This window comes from Accipiter gentilis, chromosome 22 (assembly GCF_929443795.1).
Source record: "Accipiter gentilis chromosome 22, bAccGen1.1, whole genome shotgun sequence".
Lineage (NCBI taxonomy): Eukaryota > Metazoa > Chordata > Aves > Accipitriformes > Accipitridae > Astur > Astur gentilis.
In genome coordinates, this window is record NC_064901.1 from 22,253,039 (window position 1) to 22,268,635 (window position 15,597).

At 40.4% G+C, this 15,597-nt stretch overlaps 1 long non-coding RNA gene across 1 annotated transcript; it reads left to right on the top strand.

Annotated features, from left to right (window-relative positions):
• Positions 1 to 888: 888 nt before the first annotated feature.
• Positions 889 to 12,751, top strand: LOC126049428 (uncharacterized). Its single transcript, XR_007509186.1, has 3 exons — positions 889 to 952; positions 1,598 to 1,700; positions 12,713 to 12,751. It is a non-coding gene; the product is annotated as an uncharacterized LOC126049428 (long non-coding RNA).
• The last annotated feature ends 2,846 nt before the right edge of the window (positions 12,752 to 15,597 follow it).

The window sequence follows — 15,597 nt, forward strand, 5'->3', positions numbered from 1 at the left end:
TCTGAATGAAATCAGAGGTACAGATCTATGTGTATATATTTCTATGCAAAAATGCTTGACATGAGCACTGGCCTTCGAGGGCATAATAATTGAATAGGTGAGATTGTTTAAAAATAAACAACTGTTAGGTAGCCTCCCTGACGTTAATTTTATAAACTACTGCTGATACTGCAATGACTTGTGTATTTCAAATTAAACCCAGTTTAGGATAATTTCTTTTTCTGCTGTTCGAACCCATCAAGTCAGTGTAATTGTCACAGCAGGGTACTAGTGATATGGTAAGAATGCCCAGGCTCACTTTTTCCTGAAAGGAGTAAATGATAAATAGAAAAACTCCCAGCAGTTCTAATATAATCCACAGATTGTGAAGAAAGAACATTTTTAATAGGATCCACTTAAAATTCTGCCCCTTGGTCATCGTCACTGGATTAAAATTTAATCCAATTTATTAATTAGCATATATCATAACAATGTCATGCACAATACATATGTAATCAACAAATATATACACTGTGTAAACAGTATTATGCTCTGTGTTTCTTTGGATCTTCCACTTGAGGATGTCAGACAGAACTACAAATGTTAAATGAAAATAGACTCATTAAATTCTGCAGGATTTTCAATTTATACCTGAAAATCCCATATTCTGTCCACAAGATTTTATGTTATTCCCTTTCGTATTCTTTTGTATAACAAACAAGATAATCCTGGGCACTGTCATATGCAGATATTATATTTGCTGTTGTATCAATGGGTGAAATCCTGGCTTCATTAATATCAGCAGGAATATGTTGAAGGAAGCCAGGTTTTCACTTAAGTTCTTTTTCTGGATGTCCTTTCAACTGTTTTGTTTGAGATAATAATAGGGATTTTTCTGTTGCATATCCCAGTTAAAGTGTCAAAGATGCTTGCAAGGTTGCTTCTAATGAGAAATGAAGATAAACATTTCCAGGTAAATACCTCTAAGTAAAAATAGATATAGTTTACTTTTCTTTGCTAAGAATCTTGTAATCAAAGATAATACATAAGATTAGGCCCCTTATGCCTGCATGGGAGCTAAAATGCTGATTAAATACAGTTCTTTTGTCAGTCTGTGTATATAGGACAGTCCCCGTAGTGTTTTTCACCTGTGTGGACAGACCCTTTTCTAATCCTAAACTTGAGAAGGGGAACGCGTCATGCATCCGATTGATACGAGAAGAAAGCTTTTTTAATCTTCTGATTTTAGTTTTTCTTGGATACCTGTTAATGTGCCATTTTTGAGATTGAGTGTTATGATATTAAGCTTTGGTCTTTTAATCCCCGATTTTTGTATCCATAACATAAGAAATAGCTGTCTTCTGAGCAAATGTCACTTTCATCTAGGTTATTTAGACTGCAACAGCTTTGTCTTCTGTCTTTAGAAGAGGTAAAGCACCTCTAGTAGCTGTAAAACAGGAGCCAGTTTGTTTTGTCCATATCTGAATTGATCCTCTTCCATGTGAGACACTATAAACGTGAAAATTTAATGAAGTGTAGAAAGAACAGAGATACTATAAACATCATTGCCTACCTATACCTGATGCATCTTCTCTGTTCTTGTTACGAAACTCTTCAGGTTTTTTCTGAAGTAAACTAGAAATTTCCAGTAAGCGAGTTGAAGAAAAGTCAGAAAGTAGCAATGTTGATTCCAACAGCCTGGATTTTAAATGAAGGCTCTGGTAAGTACCCACAATAGCGTGGTAGTGCCAAAATATTTCTGACCTTTTCAAGTTAATTGTCTTGAAAGTCACTGGTATTCTGTTTTTGTTACTGAATCTTTCCCCTTCCAGTGTTCACAGTGTAAATGTTTTCTGAGTCATGTAGCTTAAAAAATTAGAGATTGCACCAGGTGGTAACATAGAAAGGACCTTGATATGAAGTAAAGAAATGATTAGGTAATATCTGGTTACCTTTCTTTTCCTCTGAATGATCTGTTTTCAGATTATTTCTATTACCTCTCTTCTTAAAAATGTAAATAGTGGACTGTTCTACCTGGTGAAAGTTTTGTTAAGGAATAAGGCAATAACTAAGGCTGCGGTAAATAGGTATATCTTAAAATGTGGGAGAGTATGGAAAAGCAGATTTAATGCAGCCCATGATACTGTCAATCTTTGTTTCAAGAGCATATTGCTGGTTCACGTTCAGCTTGGTGTCCCCCAGGACCCCCAGGTCCTTTTCTGCAAACTCTTTTCCAGCTGGGTGGCCCCCAGCGTGTACTGGTGCCTGGGGTTGTTCCTCCCCAGGTGCAGGACTTGGCACTTCCCTCTGCTGAACTCTGTCGGATTCCTGTCGGCCCATTTCTCCAGCCTATCGAGGTCCCTCTGAATAGCAGCACAATCCTCTGGCTTATCAGCCACTCCTCCCAGTTCTGTGTCACCAGTGAACTTGCTGAGGGTACGCTCTGCCCCATCATCCAGGTCATTAATGAAGACGTTAAACAGTTTTGGACTCCAGTATTGACCACCAGTTACTGGCCTCCAACTAGACTCGGTAACACTGATGACAACACTCTGCGGCTGGCCGTTCGGGCAGTTTTCAGTCCACCTGCCTATGTGCTCATCCAGCCCATACTTCTTTAGTTTCTCTGTGAGGATCTTATGGGAGTTGGTGTCAAAAGCCTTACTGAAGTCTAGGTAGACAATATCCACTGCTCTCCCCTTGTCTACCAAGCCAGTTTATTTCATCACAGAAACTCATCAGGTTGGTCAAGCATGACTTCCCCTTGGTGAATCCATGCTGACCACTCCTGATTACTTTCTTGTCCTTCATGTGCCTGGACATGGTTTCCAGGATGGGTTGTTCTATCGCCTTCCCTGGGATGAAGGTGAGCTGACCAGCCTGTAGTTCCCTGGGTCCTCCTTCTTGCCCTTCTTGAAGATAGGAGTGATATTTGCTTTCCTCCAGTCCTTGGGCAGCTCTCCCAGTCGACGCAATTGTTTGAGATAATTGAGAGTGGCCTCAGAATGACATCAGCCAGATCCCTGAGCACTTTTGGGTGCATCCCATGAGAACCCATCAACTTACCAGTATAATGTATGACCAGTTTGCTTAAGTATTGTCTAACCCGATCCTCTTCCACCAACGGTAAATATTCCTTGCTCCAGATTTTCCCCCTGGTTTCTGGGTCCTTGGATTTCTGAAAGCTGGTCTTACTGGTAAAGACCAAGGCAAAGAAGGCATTCTGTACCTCAGTATTTTCCATACCCTGTGTCACCAGGGCCCCTGCCCCATTCAGCAGTGGATCCACATATTCCCTAATCTTCCTTCTGCTACTTTTGCACTTGTAAAAGACTTCACCAGGTTCAACATCAGGTGGTCTTTGGCTTTCCTAACTGTGCCTCTGCATGCTCAGGACAGCATCTCTATGTTCCTCCCAAATTGCCCATCCCTGTTTCCACCTCCTGTATACTTCCTTTTTGCCTGAGTTTTGCCAGGAGCTCCTTGTTCATCTATGCAGGCCTCATGAGAGTTTTTGACTGGCTTCCTCCTCATTGGGATGGACTGCTCTTGAGCAGTGAATTGACAGAACACTTTTGTCCTGCAGTGCACCTGTTAAAGAAAATATAATTGCAGAGGAGTATATTAAATAGATCACGGAAATGTTTCCTTCTGGTGTTTCTTCTTGGCAGATGTGCTAAATGGTTATTCCTTTCTTCAGATGGTTCTTACACTGTAAAATGTGACCTGCTTTTTCTCTACTACATAAGCCAGGCAAACTGCCTGTGCACTGGCAGAAAGAAAATAGATGAGCATTCTGAAACACTGGAATTTATCAGAGCTATTTAACTGGCACTTCATTTGTGTGTGCCATAGACATTTGAACTGGCACAGTTTTTGTGACTTCACACTTCTCCTTTTTCCACGTCAAATACAATTTCTGTTGGAAATGAGCAGACAGTGAGAATTAATACTGAGGCTTTATTAATCTTTGAAGTGATGAGAATCAGGATTTTTTTTTAGCTGGGGCAACTATGGATGAGTCTCTAATTGAAGGTGTTGCAAGCTGCTTAGAATCCCACCAATAATTCTTCAGAGGGCAGTGGTTCTAATAAGGAAAATCATGGGAGTGGAACACTTCTAAACAGTACCATTAGGGTTCTTCTAACAGAACCCAGTTAATGATATGGAAAGAGGACAAAAACAGATGTTATGTTAGACTTAGGAAGGTCCAAAGCTGGGCTGAAAAAAAACCATACGCACCCACATGGAGATACTGCAGACATAGTCCTCTTCCTATCTCTTCCCTCTCAGTGGTATTTTGCTGTTTTAAGAAACTGATGTAACTGTTTAATAAAGAAGCATCTGTGGAAATAAAAAATAACATTACTCTGAATATATTCTTTGGAGTTTCAATTGAGGGAGCTAACTTCTTTTTTTATCTAATTCAACTTTGTTTCTTATTCATGAATACTTTGGAATTTGTAGATGAATGAACATACGCATAATAACTTAGAAGAGTTGTTTCATTTAAATTTCTAAATGGGATTGTATGTGTTGTTTACTGTCCTCTAAAGACCAAGCAAATCTAATAACATGAGTCTGAGTGATGACAAAATATTAATCTTGCATTGTTGAAGCCAGATATCCTTTAAAAAATATTCAAGGAAAAAATAATTAGCCCACATCTAGGGACTGCCACACAAACGTCCTTCAGTGAAAAATTACTTACGCATTCAATACGTCTTGAAAGGCTTTATTAAAGCATAATACAAAATTCTCTCAGAGCACTGACAAATGCCAGAGGGCAGATTAATGAGAACTGGATAGCCAAGCCACCTGCCTGATTTCTGTACTGACAATTTGCTGGAGTTTTAAGAAATTGCTGAATGAGTCTGTAATTTTTCATTGTCAGAAGTACAGAGTCATAGACTTGCCTTGACTTCTGTGTACAATATAAAGGGTAACAAGAGAAAAGAAGTCTCAGCTGCAGGGACACTTGTAACCACTTCTGGCTGTAATATCAATATAACATTTGTCACCTGACGTGGCAATTATGTGTATCGCAAAGAGGAGACACTTGCTTTGCTGTAGAGTATTGTGGCTCCATATTCATAGCCACTTAGCTAGAGTCAGAAAGTTTATTACAGAAAATTGCAATTAATTACAAAATTGACACATAGCATATTGTGATCAAAACTGATGTATCTCTCTGGGTTTCTGAGCTCTTAATTAGTAAAGCTATGCTGGTTTGAAGATGTACACTAGTAAAACACTTCCTCTGCTGTGGTTGGTTGTACCATACTATATTCCATTTCAAAGAAAGAAAAAAAGACTACAAGTCGTGCAGGTTTCAGTGCTGTTTATTTCTCAGCTTTTCAGAGGTGTGTCTGATAAAATGCTATGCAAACGTTAATTTCCCTCCCAGAGAAGCACTGTGTTCCTTTCTCGCATTTACTCAGGTCTTAGTTCTGTTGTTGATGGAAGGGTTCTTCTACATCTCTCCTAGTTATTGACTAATGCTAACTGGTCACAATCCATAGTAAAGAAAGTTACCCCTGGTGCTGCTTGGCAGACTAGGAAAGTCAGCCCTTTTCAGTCCTGCTGCAAGGTGCAGGCTGTCTCGGTATCATCATCTGGCTGTCATGGTTTTACCATGCTTTGTCTGAGGCAGAAGCTTTATCTCTGGTAGCTGGTCTTGGAAATGTTTTGACAAACTAGCAGCTAGTGTCCGTCTACTACTTCTGAGTGTTTATAGGGTTGTTACTGTAACAGTAATGGCAATAGTTATCCAGGTCTCAGTCTAATTTATCTAGTGATTATCAGGTGATAGGGGTGAACACACTTTTAAATAGAAATATCTGGGGGGAGGTAGCTGATGAAACCTCTCTGCTGCATAATTAATGAGACTCCTCAGAGTATCTTATGGCAGTTTAAAGTACTGAGAATGACAAATACGAGAAATTTACCTCTAAATCCACTGGTTAGACATCTAGTCCTCATTTCCTCTGACTTACAGATGTGATGTCATGTTGAATATTCTATACAGAATGATCTGAGGAGAGTTATAACCTGTGTCCTACTACACAAGTCATCATATTGCAAAAACACTATAATTGGAATGAAATGCTGCCGTAGACAGCTGTCTCAGTGGACCCTAGGAAGAAACAAAGACTAAGATCCTGTCTCAATTCAAGCTGCAGTTCTTCTTTGTGTCTACATTATTGGCATATTTCCATATCTTTAAAATAAAGCACGAAGTCAACCCTGTCAGCAATTTCCTCATACTCTGGACTTGCAGATCATTTGCTAGAACCTTTACTTCACCAGCATTTTTGAATGACCTTGCTTTTCTTACTGGGGTTCCATTTTTGTGTGGTCCTCTCCGTGGAGTTTTCTTGCATGATTCTTTTCATCCATCTTTTAATTTACTGCTTCTACCTTTTTTTTTTTTAAAGAGTGGAAGAAGATCCCAATGCCCACAGTTGTTGAAAAAAGGTTTGACTGAGGTGAAAATACACAGATTTTTTTGCTAAAGACATCTCAGTGGCCAGAAATCAGACAGATAATAAAAGTTGCCATCCCTTTGTAATTCAGTTCTACAGTGTGAAATCAGGGTATGTCTCCCTACAAAAGGGGGAGATTCTATGTGGAGACAGATTCAAACTCATGCAACCTTAGGTACAGACTTTTAGACTTGACTAGACTAGAATATGTCAGTTGAAAGGGACCTACAGTGTTCATCTGTTTTGGCCAACCTGAATTTGAAAGCATTTAAACTCAAGTAGGTTATCATTACCCACAGGCTGGAGTAGAGGGTGCTAAAGGTTTATTCTTCCAATTTAAGAACTGTTTAGGTGTACCCCCAGCTACAGCTTCCAAAAAAGAACTGGCTTCCTTATCCCAACTCTCCAGAAAAGTTGGCATCTTTCATTCCTTAGGCACAGGTAATTCATAACAGGTTTTCCTCCCAGGGCTATAAGAGTCTGACTCCTGAATCTGGAGGATTTTGTTACTTTCTTTTCAGGATTATCTGTGACTTGGTGCAACAGGGCTTTTTCCTCACTTTACTACCTCTATTGAATTCATCACTTGCTGGGGAGCAGTTGTGATTGAATATGGTATAGGGAATTCAGACTGAATTATAGCACATTCATGCTCACCATAGGGCAGGGTGAGAAGCTTCCATTATGCAGACCAAATCTGTCATACCAGAACAATTAATCTGGTTTGCCCCCTCCCATCTCCTTCTCGGGGGCCCTTCAGAAGACAAGAGTTAATGGACTATAGGCAAAGTAACTTGTGCTGGCAGTGTGTTGCTTGTCACCCTGTTCCTCAGTAACCTTGCTCTCTCTGCTCCTCCCATCCCCATCGCACAACTGATGGGTGACATGACAGCCATCCTACAACTGCAGCTCAGGGGATGGGTGCAGATTTGGCTATGCGAGAAGACTGGTTGTCAAGCCATGACATAGGGACACTTTCAGTGCACCATTAGATGTGTGCCTGTTCCATGATCAACACAGCATGTTCTCCATCATGTGATCGATGCGGAATACACTGACATTTTTAGTGAAATTGTGTAACTTCGCCTAGTAAGAGCAGATGGATGGGGAGATCTGGCCCCAAGTGCTTCCATCAAAGCCTGTGTGGCTTGCTTGTTCTAAAAATAATTCACCCTATTGAGGAATATAAGGTCTGCAGGAACTGTTTGCTTCTTCTATTTACTAGGAGATCTGAAGAAAGTGGCTTAGAGGAAGCAAATTTATTACTGTTCCTCTCAGGTCAGCCAGAGAGACTGTATGTACTTCAGTTCTTGCCTACAGAGCTTGTCTCGGGTCAATGTATACACAAATTAAAATTCCCAAATGTGACAGATGGTATTTGTTTTGTGTGCGTGTTCTCAGTTGCATACTGTGTCCTTTCAATAAGTAGCTGGAAAAGGAGAGCTCTTGGAAAGGACAGCCGGGGGTGGGGGTGGCTTTGGGGAGCTAAGGGACCTGTTTGGGGGAGAAGGTTCCAGGTCTGGCAGGAGGAGAGTCACAGTGCAGCCTGCGAGGCTGCAGCCCACAGGGACAGAGACTGCTCAGGAGAAGTCAGCAGGACCCAGAGATAACCAAATGGACTTCCTTGGGATCAGAGGAGACTGGCAAAGTTGGATGCAGTTCAGAAAGCCACTGAGCTATCCAAAGCTATGCCTACAAGCAAGGATCTGTCTCCAAGGACACAATGAGCAGAGGGGAGAGTTGTTTATGAAACTGTTTCATTTTCATTCTGTCTGATGTGGTCACTTTGAATTTTTTATACTTTAAAAGCTGGGTTACTTGTGGTTGTTTTTTTTTATGTAACCTGTCCCTTCTTCAATTTAAAAGTCTTTTCTCTTCTTACATTATCTTTCTATAGAAAAAGGTCTATGCGGTTGCAGATCAAATCTCTAACCAGTACTAACTTCCTACAAATCAATCATTTCTGGGCATTTATTATTTTTATAGTTCCTGTCTGTAGAGGACACCCTCAGCTGATCTTTGGTGTGGCTTTCTGTGATGGTGGAACTAACAATGACTTCCTGAAAGTGAAACCTTTGCTCTGCAGCTTCTGCTATCTTAGTGCTTCCTTCTACACCGACAGCATGTTTTCAATGACTGTTACAGAAAATGCGTATTTTTTTCCTTTTCTGGCTTCTGTATTTTTCTTAGCTACTCTTCTGCTTATGTGCTTAAGTCTGTAAAGCATTTGATGGCTCAGCTTCTTTGAAATATGCAGGTCTTTCCTTTATGGTGCAAGCAGGAAGAGACCTAAGCAAGATTGAAAAGTTGACTTTGACCCATTGTGGGCAGCAGGGTTCTTCCTGTGCTTCGCAAAATCTACTAGGGTGCATGGATCGTGAGAGGAGGTGGAGTCCAGTGTCTTGAGGGTAGATTTCTCAGCCGTATGTGCGACTAGAGAAGTATTTATATTGTCACTTAGGACCAAGATGGATTTTTTTTCTCAGCTCATTCCAATTCTTGCTGCTCAGCTCTGGGTTTTCTCGCACCCGCTCATAGCGTTCACAGACTTGCACAATCACACACAAGTGAGACAATCTGCATGAAAAATTAATCATAGTTTTTTAGATCGTGACATTATTTAGGGCTTTCGGGAATGTGATATAGTCACTTGTGCAGACGTGCATCTTATCAGCAGGTGCCCTTGCCATGTTCAGCAAATGATACTTCTATTCTTTCGCTGGCAGGTGGCTTCAGAACTACAAGTGTTCAGCGCATCTGGCCCTAGTGCTTGGGGACCGCATCGGCATAAAGATGCCATTTCTAATTACCAACAAATCAGAAAGTGCAACAGGAGGATCCTTCCAGTCCTATCTTCTTTTGAGTCATGTGCTACTCCTGAGCTGTAGCAATGTGTAATTAGTCAGTTAGTGTTTGTTGTCCTCTGCAAAGCTCCCTTCATAGGACCTTTCAAAAAAGGCTCTGCCTCATCTCTAAGTATATTCTTGCTGGCCTTTTCTCATCTAAAGAAAATATGGCAGGAAGATAAAGAATTAGAGCTATAAAACACCCAGATAAGGAGACAAAAGACAGCGAGTAAATCATTAGTGTTGCCTCATGATTCAGACAGGTAGGACAATATGAAAAGACAGTCTTTCACAGTCATTGTCACTCTTAAGGTTGAAAAGCCTTAACCAAGGGTATAAAAGGCACATCCAAACATTAGACCATAATCTCCAATGTAAGAAGGACCTAGAAGACATTATGAGGACTTGACAACTACTGTCCTTGTCCATCATGGCCAGACCACTTAGTGCTTGTGAATATATGGATATGAAAGAATGATCGTAAAAGAACAAATTACTTAAATCCATAAGAGAAGAACAGTGAGTGAGTGAAATTAGTTTTGACTGAAATAAAATTCCAGTTCCTTCCTTTACGGTCTCTCACTGATTTTAGTCACAATACTTGTGCAACACCAACACCATCAGTTAAATTCAGAAACGCATAACCATTTATACGTTACATTAGTAACAGTGATATTATGACATTTAAAGGAGGCAGGAGAAGATGCTCATAATATTTGAATATCAAGTAAATGTCATTCAAAGCTTAAGAATGAAGAAGTGAGGGGACAGCATTATTGTTCCTTTCCTTGACCTGTCAGTAGGTAGGTAAGGAGGTCCTGTCACTATTAATTCAATATTAAAAATATTTATTCTGTTGAGAGGTGGCAGCTTTTATTAACAGCAGTTACAGTCGATGAAGTTAATCTGTGAGAAGAAGCAACTCTACATTTCCAAAAGTGCATTGCTTATGGTTATACGCATTGTTTGTGTAGCATTCAGTTCTCATTGTTTGCTATGTTTCTCGGTTTGAACATAGTATTAGACTGTAGTGTCGAATCCACAGTTCTCGGTTTGCTTTTGGATCAAATACTGGTGTAAAGTAGATCTGTTCAGCCACAGCCTTAGAATGTTCTCACTGCTTAGCATTTGTTGAGTGTTATTTGTGTGCGGAAAAGGAGACATTCACACACTGAAGCAAGAAAGAGAGAAATGGGATCATGAACTGGGAAACAGAAGGGTGTTATATCTAGACCGCTGTCCGAGGCTGATGAATTTCCCCTAAGCACAGTGGGAAGGACACCGGCGTGGTGCTCAGCACTGGCTTTATGAAATGCCATGTGCTCTTTACAGTGTCACAGACCCCTTTGTGCCGATGGGAATTTTGTCTGCTATGAGCCATTAATACTGAGGTCGCCATCTGCTTGTTTCTGCTTCTGGGTGAAGGCAAGGACTGTCTTTTTTCACATGAAGTGGTTCTGCAGCCAGTATTTGGTTTTTAATATTTTTATTAAAGAAAGAGAAAGAGCCTGCATCAAACAAATAATTATCCTAGAGGCTTTGTGCCCATTAATGACACAGGAAAATCTGTCACTGTGCAATCCTGAAACCAATAGTGGGAGCCTATAGTATTTGAAAAAGTAGCAGGCCAAACTCTTTCTCTGTATTACAGCTCTGTGAATGTGCTGATGTGTTTTACACAGAAGAGTATTGCCATCAAAATATTACTTACTGGCACTCATGTAGGATCTTCTACAACACAGGGCATAATGCTGCTTTCTGATACAATGTGGCTGAGCCTTCTCTGTATGGTCATTTGCACTCCTCACAGAGATTTAAAACCTAACCATTTTTATTTTCTCATGTTGCATCTTGTTTGTGCAGGAACACTAACCATAAAAGATGCACAGCAATCGAGAATGAGTTTCTCTAAGTCAAAATGCCACTGGCTGTCATCAGCTTGGCAAGACATGCAGTCTTCCCTAAAGTATCTTTAGCCTTCGATTCAATCCAGGACCAAACACTCTTAAAATGGATATTAACAGCGAGCTTGCAAAATGAAATGCTGGACAGTTCTGTCACTTTTTCCAGGAAGGAATTAGCAAAATTGTACCTCACAGCACAGAACAATATGATTAAACAAACTACATTCTGTTTTGTTGTTGCAATGTACTTGTAGCAATAATGTTATTTAACCCTCTGATATGAAATTGTGTTATATTCGGTTTATAAGTTTCACTGATTTTTTTTTTTTAACCAGTTGCTAGTTTTTTATTATATTAAAAATACTAGAGAAGTTTGAATCATCTGCTTCCTACAGAATCTGCAGTTTCTCATTTTCTTTTTTATGTTTGTCATCATATTACTGAAGAGGATAAACTGAGAACAGAAACGTGTTCCCTTTTACAAGGGCCATTCTAAGTGTAAGAAAAAAGATGGGTGTTGAAGGGAGGGAAGTTCGGGAGATGAAAAGGATGTAGTAGACTACATCAGAACTAGTAGCTAAATTCAAGGGAAGATTTCTGTGGTGTAACAAAAAAGAAAAGATTTTCAGGGAAGACATTTAAAAAAGGCTCCTCTCAGGTATTGGAGGAAACATGAAAGAAAGTGTATAAGATAATTGACATCATTAAGTAGGTGTTAATCTTTTAATAATGAATAAATGCTGATAAGTAAATCATTAATAGAGTTATGGCTGGTATTAGGGTTAAGATAGCTGGGGAGTAATTTTCACGTACCGTGGAATATGGCCACAGGTTCTTAGTAAAAAGAGAATGGCCTAAGTACCAATGTACACTGTGGGTTTTTTACCTGCATTTGAGAGCATAACCAAAGATCAATTTATTGCCTCTCTAGGCTGTGTTGGGTAGAGAACTGACACTGGTTTGCTCTGGAACCAGGATCCATAAAGTGTGCTGCTTTGCTTTTCTGACTCTGCCTTATCACTGTACAGCACAGCTCTGGCAGCTGACAGGACTCAGACCATGATCTTTATTTTTAACCAAAATAGCTTTTTTTTTTTAACAGAGGAGCCTAGCTAGTAGATGTGTAAAAAGCCATACCAGATGCCCATTACTTCTGTTTTTTCATTTGATAGTGCAGGTGTGTTTTAGGTATATGAAAAGATAGTTCAGTGCATTGTTCTAGCTTGTTTTCAGATGCATTTAGCAGGACTAGGGATATCAGGAAATAGTGTGTGCTTTTATTGGTAAAATGAGCACTTTTAATATAAGTAGCGAGACACAGTAAATATGCAATTCCCTCATACAGTTTTTCTTACTGCTCTTCAGATTAAATTAGCAGCATAACATCTTTCTTTTGTATTGTAATGTAATGTTTAATTAAGTCTGAGAGCTGCTTTGAGATACATTTTGTATGAAAGACCTTTTACAGAATAACATTGCTATATTTTTACATTGTCAGGTCCAAGAAGCAAATGGAGACCCAGGAGATATATCACAGAGGTTGCTTGAGGTGAGAGCTGAATAAGGTAAATAGCAGATGCAGTGTTCAGTATTTGGATGAAACAAACACTGGATGCCTGGGACAAAAACCACGGAAGTGTATTTTTCTTTGAGCATTATCGTGAGTTGCACCCCCAGTGTTAACCTAATCTTTGCTACTGCAGTTTCTGTTTTAAGAACTGTCTAGCAGAAGTTTTAGTGTGTCCGTTACTCCTTTTCAGATGAATGCTTATTGACTCATTACAGGAATTTTATGAGTAAAAACAGTGTTTGGGATTATTCACTATTTTCCATCACATTGTAAAACTGCTTAAGTGATCAACAAAGAAATTTTAATAGTTCTGCTGACATTTAGCTTTTGAATGTTGTCATGAAACAACCAAACATTTCTTCTAATGACTTGTTTGGGAATTCCAGATAAATAACGCCAAGGATGAAATACATTATTCTATGTAGTCTGTTTGCTTATTTGTTTAGACAGATAAAACTGAGTAGTTCAAACAACATGTGTAACTGTACAACCAAGAGGTCACCAAATCTGACTATTGTTACTGTCTTCCAGATGTCACTTTCAGAAATTCGGTATCTGATCATTGTTAGCTGAGGTCAAGAGAAGGATTTTCAGTGGTATCAGAGAGAACTGCATTATGCCTTTTGTGCCAACAGAAATTCTCTTTAAGGTGAATGCAGCACAGAATACTAAAGCTCAGTATGTCCCAGTTTTGTGATTGGCTGGAAAGCAGGGCTGTTCCTACCTTAAGTTAGAGCAGCTGGGGTTTCTTCTTGTGTAAGAGTTGGGTTCTTGTTTGTCTGCCAAGTCCCAGCTATTCCTAGCAAGTGGACGACCATCAGAGAGACCATTACAAGTCACCAGCACTTGAAACATCTCTACATTGCACCATGTTCCTCTCAAACACAGGAACTAATATGCAGATGATGGAAAAATTAAGTCTCTGTTGCATATCCTTACTTGATGTCCCTGAAAAGTCAAATGATGGCTTTTCACAGTTTGCTATCTTCTTATGCTTTGTGCATCACCTTACGGCCAAATGGCTGCCAAGCACCTCTGATAGCAATAGTAGTAATGATAGGACTTATGTTTTTATATTACACAGAATCACAGAATGGTTGAGGTTGGAAGGAACCTCTGGAGCTCATCTGATCCAACCCCGCTGCTCAGACAGGGCCACCTAGAGCCAGTTGCTCAGGAACATGTCCAGAAGACTTTTGAATATCTCCAAGGATGGTGACTCCACAACCTCTCTGGGTAACCTGTGCCAGTGCTCAGTCACCCTCACAGTAAAGAAGTGTTTCCTGATGTTCAGACGTAACCTCCTGTGTTTCAGTTTGTGCCCATTGCCTCCTATCCTGTCACTGGGCACCACTGAAAAGAGCCTGGCTCCGTCTGCTTTGCACCCTTCCTTGGGGTGTTTATATAGACTGATGAACCCCTGCCGGGGGCCTTGTCTTCTCTAAGCTAAACAGTCCCAGATGTCTCAGCTTGTCCTCATAGGAGAGATGCTCCAGTTCCTTAATCATCTTTGTGGCCCTTCATTGGATTCTATCCAATGTGTTCATGTCTCTCTTGTACTGCAGAGCCGAGAACTGGACACAGTACTCCAGGTGTGGCCGCACCAGTGCTAAGGAGAAGGGAAGGATCACCTCCTTTGACCTGCTGGCAATACTTTATCTAATGCAGCCAGTGATACCGGTTGCTGCCTGTGTTTCAAGAGCATATTGCTGGTTCACGTTCAGCTTGGTGTCCACCAGGACCCCCAGGTCCTTTTCTGCAAACTCTTTTCCAGCTGGGTGGCCCCCAGCATGTACTGGTGCCTGGGGTTGTTCCTCCCCAGGTGCAGGACTTGGCACTTCCCTCTGCTGAACTCTGTCGGATTCCTGTCGGCCCATTTCTCCAGCCTATCGAGGTCCCTCTGAATAGCAGCACAATCCTCTGGCTTATCAGCCACTCCTCCCAGTTCTGTGTCACCAGTGAACTTGCTGAGGGTACGCTCTGCCCCATCATCCAGGTCATTAATGAAGACGTTAAACAGTTTTGGACCCAGTGTTGACCCCTGGGGTGCACTGCTAGTTACCGGCCTCAAACTCAACTTTGTGGCACTGATCACCACCCTCTGGGCCCTGCCATTCAGCCGATTTTCAGTCCACCTCGGTTTTGCTTCCCCTCAGTTTGCTTCAGATTTTCTTCATGCTGAATGTGGTTTGTCACTCAAATCTAAGTGGAGCTGAAGCAATCGTATATCAAGAGGAACAGTTGGGTCTTAATATATTTCATTTTAGACTCGTAGTGGTAATGCAAATGAATGTTCAGATCTGTCCCTTTATCATTTTGTCCAAATTCCTGTAAGAGTTTTCTTTTAGATAACTGCTGGTAGGATATAAAGTACTGTTGCTTTATATTTGATTTTCTTTCTTCACCTGACTATTTTGCTGCTGAGTACTGTTAAATATAGTTATCTTTTCCATTCACTGCAGGAATAGGGGAAGTAGTTGTAGACCCCCATGCTGATACTTCCATTACCATCTATAGAGATGAGAAAGTAAGCTTCTGCTACTCATTCTGTTCTTGGCCTCTCTAGCAGTTCATGCTAGGTATGGACAACTGGTTATTTTGAGAGGTCCCCAAATCACTAATTTTGGCTATTTAGAAGTTATCAGAAGACAGTTGTCTTTAGCAATAAGTTGCATTCAGAATAGTGTCCTCTTGCTTATTCCAGAAGTATTAGACTAACGCTTTTACTTGTGGGTGGATTGTGGTGTCCCTTCATCTGAACTTTCAGATTTCTGCATCAGGATGAAATTAGATAGTATGAGCTATCCTGTAAT